Below are 10,600 nucleotides of genomic sequence, written 5' to 3'. Positions count from 1 at the left end.
CCGGGCACAGAGCGGGGGGTATCAGCCCGTGAATGTAAGGAAGGGCCTGGGAGGCAGCTGCTGGGACTGGCTCCTTGTGGCCTCTTTGGTGTTCCTCCTTCCGTAACAACCCTGTGACCCCCCCCGGTTGTGTATGGACAAATTTGAGTTGCGGTTATGTTCTTCTTCTTTCTTTTTTCTTTCTTTTCTTCTTTTAGATTTTTTTTCCTCCTCTTTCTTTTCTTTCTTTTTTTTTCTCTCTTTTCTTTTCCTGTTTTAAAACTGAATGGCACGAAATCGTTTTTCCTCAACTCGGAGATTCCTGTATGGAGAAAATCAATTTCTATATTTGCAATAAATTTCTTATTTAAAAAAAAACAACAAAAAACCCAAAAAACAACAAACAAAAAATATGAAAAGCTGCTTCTGAGTCCATTTGTCCCAGCCTTGTCTTGTAGAGGAGGTGGGATGGGATGGGAGGGAACGGGGTATGGGAGAAACTGAGAAAGCTGGGTCAGGGCGTGGGAGAAGGATTCTGGATTCTCCCAGGCACCCAGTGGCCATCTGCTCCCCCCAAACACACTGTTTCTCTGCCCTTGGGTATCGCCTTGTTTGGACACATCCTCATTTTTACCGAGTCCTCAGTTCTGTCATGATACCGGTCCCCTCCTGCACCGATCAGCACCCAGTTTATGCCCCATTCTGGGCATGCATACAGCACTGCCTGGGTGTAGGGCAGCGCTTCCTCGCCCATCACCTACACAACAAATCCTCAGCTGGTGGTGAGAGGCATCCTCTGCCCAAGCTCCAGAGCTCTCTGGAGGAAGGCAGTCCAAGCCAGGTGATTCGGCCATGGGTAATGACTGAGCAATCTGTAGCCTAATCCACCAGCAGATATCCTGATCTCAGCTCTTCCTAAGCATGAATATTTAAAGTCAAGAATACAGCCAGCAAATCCGTGGCTATTGGTGCATTTATACACATAATTAGGCCAATTTGTGTATGGTGACATAGCAGCCCTTCCCTTGCATGTCTTGTCTCGTCTCTGCCTCCTGTTTTTTCTCATTTCTAGTTTCTCCCAAGAGTGGTACTGCTGCTTGGCTCAGAGGGTTTCTTCTTTTGCCCTTGCACATCCAGCTTTGATCAGATGAGTCTAGCCATGGCTTCTGAGCTTCCTTTTTGGGTGTGCTGAGTTCATAGTCTCTGCTCCTAGTGTAGGGAGGGATAGGAATAAACGGTCCTAGCAGTTTGTGAATATGGACACAGCAGTGACTTTCAGCTCCTGGATATATATGCTGCAGTAGCTGATGACTCTTATTAATGCTTGAATTGATTTTAGAGCAGCCTTAGGGGCAGATGCTACTACAAGCAGATGCTTCACAGTCTGACACGTTATTTGTTGGACTTGGGAAGAATGATTGAGTGTGGGAAGGAATGGTGCTGGGCTGTGCATCTCTGGGGGACGGACAATGGTGCATAACAAAGAGGAGGTCTGCTGGGGTTAATCAGACCTTCATGTGCCTGGTGGAAAGCTGGATCTTTGGGTCAAGGTGGTGTTCCTGGCATGTGCATCTCTGCAGTGCAGGGGTATGGGCCTTCTGAGACAAGGAATCTCAAACCTTGGGAGCAATTAATGCATAAATTATAAAGAGGCGTAATCTAATCAGTAGAGTGCCCCCATGCTGTTTATTTTGTTGCTAAATTCAATTTTGTCTCCACAGTCCCTGCATTTCATCTGGTTGCTCTGCCACAGGAATGAAAAAGGACAAGATGTATCTGCAAATGCTGTCTAGGGGGAACAGGAAACTTCGGGAAGGGAAGACTGTCAGGGCTGAAGTAATCACAAATGTCCTGAAGCCAGCTGGGGACTGTTGGGCTGGGGGGACATGGAGGCACTGTAGTCAGCCCTCTGGGCCAAAATGGTCTGTGATGAAAGAGTTAAGCAGTGCTTGTATTTAGGCAGCCTTTGGCTGATTCCAGTCAGAGACCTTGGGAGTCCTCTGCTCTGCACAGGGTTGTGTGAGCTGGAGTGTGTCCAGGGAAGGTGTGAGGTGTGAGCTGCGTCTGGGAGTCTGAGTTGTTCTCTCAAGTGCCTCTGAATATAACTGTGTCCAACTGATGTAGTCCCTGCAGTAAACCACACTGACCTCTGCCTCCAGAACCTGCTTGGTGGACCATGATGGCTGCATCATCGAGTGGGAGAAAGGCCCAGAGCTGTGCTGTGAACAGTGAAGTGGCTGCAGTGGACAGCATGAGGGAGGGAGTCACCTGGGTGGCTGGCATGAGCTGGCCTGCTAAGCAAACCCATCACGGAGAAGAACAGTGGAGCTTTGCATAGCCTCGTGTTTTAGGCTGGCTACAGACTCAGGAAGATCATTTTGTGTTGTCTTGTGGTTGGTTCATGCTGATGTGGTTCTTTTTCTCCCCCATGAAGTTCAGTAACTTATCCAAGCCATCATTTGCTGCAGCACAGGAAGAACTGACTTAGCCACAGAGCCTTTTGCTGGAAATCATAAGGGACAGTTGAGATCTCTTTGCGTATGTGCGTGCACGTACATGTGCATATGTGTTGTGAAACGAACAGGCAAGTGGGCAACATTGCCCTCTTCTGGACTGACTATCAGGACTGGAAGAGCATCTCTGGTGGAAGTGCAGCCTGGCAGATGAATCCTGTTTCCACTGCAAAGGTAACATCCTTTCTGAGCCTTGATTTCCTGTCCAAATCCTGGTGGCTTTTACAATAGCCAGGTCAGATTAGGGGATACCACTGCTCTCTGCAGCTCCAGTGCCTGGGGACCCTGAGCAATTGTGACTCCTCAGGGTCAGCCCAAGCCTAAGAGACCAAAGTGAGGAATCTCTCCTTTCCAGATAATGTTGGCTCCAATGGAACCAGTAACCAACAGCTCTGAAGGGCAGTGAGAAAATGGATGAGGGTGTGAGGGTCACACTGCTGACATTTGTCCCAAGGGCTGTCCCTCAAGGGAGGAGAGCAGTGCAGGCTAGGGAATGGTCAGGCCAACATCTCTCCCCAGGTTTTGGACGCACTCTCAATTAAAACACAAAGGTGTGTATCATGCAGAGCTGGAGGACAGACAGATCCACACAGAGCCCAGGGGGATTTGGGAGTGTAAGTGCACAGACCATGCCCATCCTTAGCAGGGGAGCAGAGGATGTCACTGAACAACCTGTACATCTCCCTTCTCATCCTTGGAGAAAACACAAAGTGAGAGAAGGCAAACCCGAACAGCCTGAGAGTGAAATATTTAGGAGTGAAAGGGTAAGAGAAATGGAAGGAGGACTCGAATACCCAAGGAACAGGTTCACATACATAGTTAAGGTGATGGATGGATTAGTATCACTGGCACTGCACTGTACGACTGAACTCAAGGTTCTGCCACAGGCTTGGTGGGACTATGGCAAGGTGCAGAACTGCTCCATTCCTTGGCTTCCCAAGTATCCAACAGGGATCTGTGTCTTCCCTTCCCTTGTCAGGCTCCCTGGGACAGGGTCTGTCTCTCACAACACGGTTATGATACCTCTTGCAGTGGGATTGCCAGGCTACTCAGGGACTGACAGTTAACACGCATCCTCAAAGGAGGAACGAATGGCATCAAAAGTGAATCCAAGAAGCTGTATTGGTGGCTCCTGCTAAGTAAGGCAGAAGTAAGCAGGGGCCCAGCCAATGCTATTGTGGCAAATGGATCAAAAGCCTCATCACTTTTTAAATAAGAAACACTTTAAAAAATAAAAGCATTCAGCTCCATCTCTCTGTATATGTTGCCAGAAAGTGCATCATTAAGAATTCATTGCAACTTCTGCACCCAATTTTCCGGCCCACTGCCTTGTCCCGCTTGTCTTGCTCCAGCTCCAAAGACAGTGGAGGCTCTGCCATGAGTATCGAGGGACAAACGGGACCTGAATAACAAGCTTGAAGCTTGAAGAAAGGGCAGGGGGGAGCTGAGGACCTCTGGCATGAAGTGGCTGAAGTAGGGAGAAGCACAGCCAGGGAGGGAGCATGAGGAAGAGCCAGGCTTGCCTGCAGACTTGTGAGCAAATAGGCACAAGCCTGCCCCAGCTGCCTGCTGTTACCTGCGCACACAGGCCTGGGGATTTCCTTCTACTCTGTTCTTTCCCTTCTTGAACATCTGGAGTTTACCCAGGGGTGAGTTTAAGGGTGGGGATGACTGGGGATTCCTAACAGCCAAAAATGGCCTGTGCGCTGTTGGACCAAGGTCCTGAGCTGCAGGACAGTGATGCAGCTAACAAAATTGGCCAAGCCAAGCAAAACTGTGTCATAGAGCAGATTCATCAGGGCAAGGAGGTGCTAGGTCTAGCAGGTTAAAGCTATAAAGGCTGAAGTGGCTGTACCTGTTGCATATGAGTGCCTTCAGTCAAAGCAAAGTGGTTGCTTAGCGTCATGATATCTGCTTGTCTGGAGGAAAAGGGGTTTCATTCTGGGCTTTGCTCAGGTTGGACATTGGGCCAGAAGACACACGAGATCCCAGCTTCTCATCCCTTCCTGATAAGGTGGGGAGAGAGCTGTTGCCTCTGTTTCTCTGCCGTACATTTTCTGTCTCTGTCTTGTGTCACCATCATCCACCAGGCTTCCTGCCTGTGACACCGGTTTATCTTTCTCTCTGCTTCTCAAGTGGCAGCCAGGGTGATAATTGGTATTTTTGACACTGTCTGTTGAGCACTTTGTGGCAGGAGCTGCCAGGATGAAGCTGTGAATTAGATAATTAGGGTTAATTAGAGGCTTTCCAGGGCTATGTTACCATACTCCATGAGGACAGTGCCCTCCTTTCAGGGCCGTTGCAGGGAACGGTGCCTTTGTGGGAGAGGAGAGGAGTAAGGATGGTGGTTGTGGTGGCCAGGAAAAGGGTGTTCCAGCTCCTTAGTGGCATTAGAGGTGCTGGGGTGGAGCAAACAGCTCAGAAGAGTGAGAAGCAAGGTTGGACACAGACTGCAGTGGGGGGACATGATGGTGGAGAAAATGCAACTGAGGGGAGAGAGCCAGTTCTCAGCACCAACTGATGGGAGTTCAGCTTTTGCTGCAGCAAAAGCAGTGGCTCTCTAAAACCCAGCAGGTAAAAAAAGGCCTTGAGGAGGCAGATCAGCCCGAGCTGGTCCTGAGGTCCTGATGTGGTGGAGGTAGAGGTTTTTAAATTCCTATGAGCTGTGGTCTGATGTTGAAGGGGTAGCTGGGTGGCAGGTCCCTCACTGGTCCTCATTCCTCCCTCCACTGCTGCAGGGAGCTGAGCGGGAAGGTAGAACTTGCCAGGGCAACATCCATAGAAACCAAGGCTTGAGTGATCTCTGAAAGGCACTCGGCTACCCACAACTGCCAGATGACAATTCTGCTCCAGCATGCGTAGCCTGCTTCTGTAAGAAGGCATCATGGGCCCTTCCTGCTTCTCTAAGAAGGTCGGCCTGCCTGTGACTGAGTGTGCAGTGGAAAGGAGCACCAGTCCAGTGGTGGAGTGAGAGGGAGAGAGATGATTCTCCAGGTTTTGCTGTCCCATCATCCCAGAGCTGCTCTGTCTGCACCTGTCTCCACTCAGCCAGTGCTGGGTTTTTTGACTCTGGGGATGATGAGGAGACACTGTTCCCTCACCCCCACCCAGATCTTTAACGGAGAAGGGGGCACTAATTTCTCCAGCCCTGTTGTGCAGTCAGTGTGCCTGAAGGTGAAACTGCCTGAGGAAGGTTAGCCAGCCTGTGAGGAAGGTTTAGATGACAGCTCTCCTTCCTACCTGCAATTGTTGCTATGTAGGGATGTTCTGAAGAGATCGCCTTTGCCAGCACAGCCTCTCTACACCCCTGTACCCTCTCAGAGGAATAAGAACCTTCTCTTGTTGCTAGAAGGTCTTGGAGTGATCACTCCAGCGTATTATGGGGTCTTTCCACAGAAGAGTATAAACTTCAAGGTCACTACATCTGTGAATTTAACACCGTTATAGAACTCCTGGGTCTGAAGAAACTGAAGAACTCCCTTCTGGCTCTGGGGGAGGAATGGACTTCTCTGGGTCTCTTGGAAAGTCATATACCTTATCCCCCAGATAGACTTCATAGAAGTGTCTTTGGGAAATGGAGGAGATTTGTCTCCCTCACTTTGTCTCCACATCACTAAGTCCCAAGTCTAATCAGTTTGGCGGATGGAGGGAGGCAACACATGATGGCAACCAGACCTCCGGGCCTCTTCTGCCCGGCCACTTACCTGTGAGAAGCAGCCAGTCATCTGAAGCACTGTCAGAACAGGACACAGGTTCTCCTCTTACCTCTGCTTTATCTTCTAGGCCGTCACCTCTCTCCTCCTTTCCTGCATACTGTGTTTTCCTCACAGTTCCCACCCACCGCTCCCTTCACACTTCCCTTTTTTCCTGTTTTCTCCATTCTCCACCTTCCTTCACTGTCCCTCACCTCCCTGTTCCTTAGGGGATCCTGTCTTCCTCCCTCTCTCCTCTCTTTCACTTTCCTGATGCTTTCACTCACAACCTTCCATTTGTTGTCTTTTTTCCATCTCTCCATTTCTTTCCCTCCATTCAACCCCTTCTGTCTCCTTTTGTGTCCACATATTTTCCTCTCTCATATAATATCTAATGTAATTCCTCACATCCTGAGCCATCCAAACCTGCAAGGAAGTGGTTTCCTACAGGGAAACAGAATGTGAAAAATATCTTTGTTCACCAAAAATTAAATATTGACCATATGGGGTGGAAAAAACCCAACAAACTAAGCAAAAAAATGCCAGCTCATTGGTCAGAAAGGGATGAAGAAAGGCAAAACTTGTCTGAGCAAGTATTCACCACTGGGTTTTGAGCATTTCTGCATCAGTGTGTCACCGAAAGTCCTGCTAAGATTCTCAGCCAGACACGTGCTGCAGTGGGGCCAACCTAGACTGCACTGGGGTTGACAGAAGGTGGAATCTGGGATGCAGCTGAGATACAATCAGTGTGTGAAACAAACTTAGGATGTCTGTTTCACACACACACACACACACACACATGCACACAGAGCTCCTCCCAGCTTTGTGCTTGTAGGCTGGGTCAGGAAAGAAATTTAATTTTAGGGAAAAAATACAGAGCCTACTGGACACTGAACCTTGCTGTTATATTAAAGAGGGGCTGAAACAAAGTGAAAGTACAGCCCTTCAAAATGTGGAAAGGAAAAGGGAAATGTAGCTCACCAAGCAGTTGGATATTCTCTGCTTCGGCCATTTCTGAGATGATGTCTCTACCCAAATTACCCCAGTTGTGACTCATCCAGAAATGGCCTTGATTGTGGGGTAGGAAGGGCAGGGGTAGGCCCATTCTAACATGGTGTCATACCATCAGAAATAGGAGTCTGGTGAACACTCAAAGCATCCCTGGAAAGTATTTTCATGAGGGATCAGGCACCTTCCTCTACAGATGGTCCTGCCAGATCCCCAGGTCTCTCCCAGTTCCTTATTGAATGCTCTCAACTGTAACCAACTTCTCCCACACCTTGATCCCAGAGATGATCTACTGCAGTGTCTGGGCATCACCCACAGGCTGGAATTTCTTAACAAAGACTGTAGTACAGAGGAAGTCCAATAGATTTGGGCATGGGCATCACCTCAGAAATGACTGAAGAAGAGAAAGTAATGTATTATTCTTACAAGCAGGGGACAGACCCAGCACCACTATAGGTTCTAAGCAGGGCAAAGAAGAATTTGACTCAACACATAATAGCTGAGTCAGAGAGCAGCTTTGGTGGGCAGAGAAAGAAAATCTCAATGAATCCCTCAGACCTTTGTGTTGCAGTGATCTATTAAACAAACCATATCTCTGTGTACAGCAAGCACAGGCTTAATCCCACATGATTCTGGTATTTTTAGCAGCTTGTTCATGGATAGGGTAACTGGGACTTTTTCTTGCTTCACTTGCAGGAGCCCTGAAGCCAGTCTCCAAAGATTCCTAGCAAATAGGAAGATCTCAGGTGAAAATCAAGGTCTCCGAGTGCAGCAGTGAGAGACATAAGATGTCCAATTAAAAGAAAAATGTCTTGGGATCTAGCTGAACCAACTGTTCTACAGCTGTGTCTTAGGCTAATTCACTGCATGCCTCTGTTGGTATCCATCAAGCTGAACAGAGGGTGGAGAGGCAGGCATCTGCTTTGTCAGTGCTTGAGACAGCACTTCATGTAGTGGTGATGGGGCAATGTTGGGACTTGAGGCAGAGTGAGGCTGCATACAGACAGGAGATTGGGAAAGGGACAGTGGCAGAGCAGTAGCAATGGAGTGTGCCTTCTAGCAGAGACCTTGTGAGTGTGTGGTCTTGCTCTGCGGGGCACTGCATCTCTCTCCTTTACCAGGATATCACAAACCAAGCTGAGCGGTATGGTCTGGGACGTAGAGTCTCCAAGCAATGTAGAGGCTGTGCTGCCAACTTGTGATGTTCTGGAGTCAGATCCTGTCATGATCAGGCTCTGTAGATGCAGCAGGGTTCCTCTGGTGTGTGATGGGGAACATGTGCTACCCACCTGCTGTTATAAATGAAGGGGGTTGGCGAGTGGGAGAGGGCTCCCCTCATGGGTCAGCTCCTTCTCCCAGCTTCTGCTGACACCACCTGGATCAATCTGGACAGAAGAGATTCCTTGGATCTGCACCAAAGTTCCTTGGACAGTGCACATCCAGGAGACTTGCCAGAAACATTCCCTGCAGAAAGCCATGATGTCAGGGTTTCTCATCCTCCAGATAAGGCAGCCCTCATAGCTACTCCTCCATTGCTCGTGTCTCAGGCAAGAAAAAGGCCCAGTGGAAGAAAGCACATGTTTTCTGGTCTCTGTATGATCATCACCAGGTGACCACCAGGCAGATGAGGCAAATTTGTCTGCTCAGGGAACATGACCTTTCTTCCAAGTTAGTGGAACAGCAGCAGAAAAATTGCCATATCAGCATGAATCAAAGCTGTCTGCACCTTCTCCTCCACTGAGGATCCTAAAATCACAGATGGTCTGAAGAAGGCAAGCAGGGCAAAAATACTGATTATTCCTTGCAATGTGAGAACATCGAGTATCCTTGAAATGATGACGCATCAGGTTTAAGAGAAAATTCAAGGAAACATCAGATCATAGTACAGAAATAACTTGTGAGACTCCTTGCCAAAGTGTTTAAACCAAATCTCTGGAAGTCTTTAAACTGCTGATGGCCAGTATCGGGGAAAGAAAACAGGGAAGACTCATGCCCTGTTCTTGTCCAGCCAGCCAGTCCTGGACATCATCAGAGACAGAACACTGGGACAGAAGGACCTTCATGCTGATCCAGTACATCCATTCTTCTGCATTTTGGCACATCTTATTCAACCTCTGTCAGCCTTGCGCCAAGATCTACCCAGCAAGGCTGCTGCAGTGGTCTGAAATGCCAGATAACTCTTAGCCTGATGCTAAGATCATCTGACAGACCTGATGGGAAAAGAGCTGCATCTGAATCTTCCCAACATTGCAGCAGTGAGACTCTCGGTTTCAGAACAGAGTTTCTGCAGTTGCTGTTGACGGTTCTCCCAGCACACAGCAAGCGCTTGCATAAAATTGAGGCCTTGTAACTATTTGGCATGGACTGAAAGGGCAAGTGGGATGCTTAGGTAGAAAAAAGCTTCAATGTACACAGCAGCAATCAGACAAATGAACAGGAGAAAGAACTACATTTAGCTTGGGCTTCTCATCAAATAAAACCATATAAGTCAGGACAGCCCTGGAGACATGCTTGCCTTGATCACCAGAGTCTTCACAATTACCCTGGTCAGCACCTTGGCAGGTGTTGTGACCAAGGCCAGGCACATCAGATGACGTGAGAGAGGGAGAGCCATGGTACCAGGGCGGTGGAATCCTCCTAGCAGCAAAATTTGCCTCATGACGAGAATGCTGATGTCAGCGATTGCTGACACAGGAGTGTGTGTGGAGTGGTAGGATAGAAGAAATCAGGATTTTATTGGTGAAAATAGACAAGGAAGAAGCTGAAACATACAGCTTCATGACCTAAAGCCCCTTTTGAACCCAGATAGGTCTTGAGTCAGGAAAGTCCCTGTGGGATTGATCCTGGGAGACTTAGGTCTATGCTAGATGTGCCAATGACCTTGTTTGCAGTCAGCTTCACATCCTCTCTTGAGCAGATGGTAGGTACGCTCTGTACTACTTGTCTGTGGGCTACAGTGCTGAGTGTCTCTGAGTAAGCCTCCAGGTGAGTTCCCCATGACTGTCCAGAACCTTAAAACTGACAAAAACACAAAAGTATATAAGTGGCAAAAGGAAGACTTGGGAAAATATGGGCCCACTGCTAAATGAGGCAGGTGCCCTGGTGAGACAGGACATGGAAATGACTGAGGTATTGAATGCCTTCTTCAGCTCAGTCTTTACTAGCAAGACTGGCCTTCAGAAATGCCAGGCCCCAGAGACCAGAGGAAAATATGGAGCAACTTAACCTTGGTGGGAGAGGATCAGAGAATACTTAAGCAAACTGGACATATGTAAGTCCATGGGCCCTGATGGGATGCACCCAGCAGTGCGAAGGAAGCTGACTGATGTAATTTCAAGGTCACTCTAAATAATCTTTGAACACTCATGGTGACTGGGAGAAGTGCCTGAGGACTGGAGGAATGTAAAT

Source organism: Pygoscelis adeliae, unplaced genomic scaffold (genome assembly GCF_000699105.1).
Source record: "Pygoscelis adeliae isolate BGI_AS28 unplaced genomic scaffold, ASM69910v1 Scaffold399, whole genome shotgun sequence".
NCBI classification, from domain to species: Eukaryota; Metazoa; Chordata; class Aves; order Sphenisciformes; family Spheniscidae; genus Pygoscelis; species Pygoscelis adeliae.
This window is presented reverse-complemented; position numbering follows the sequence as displayed.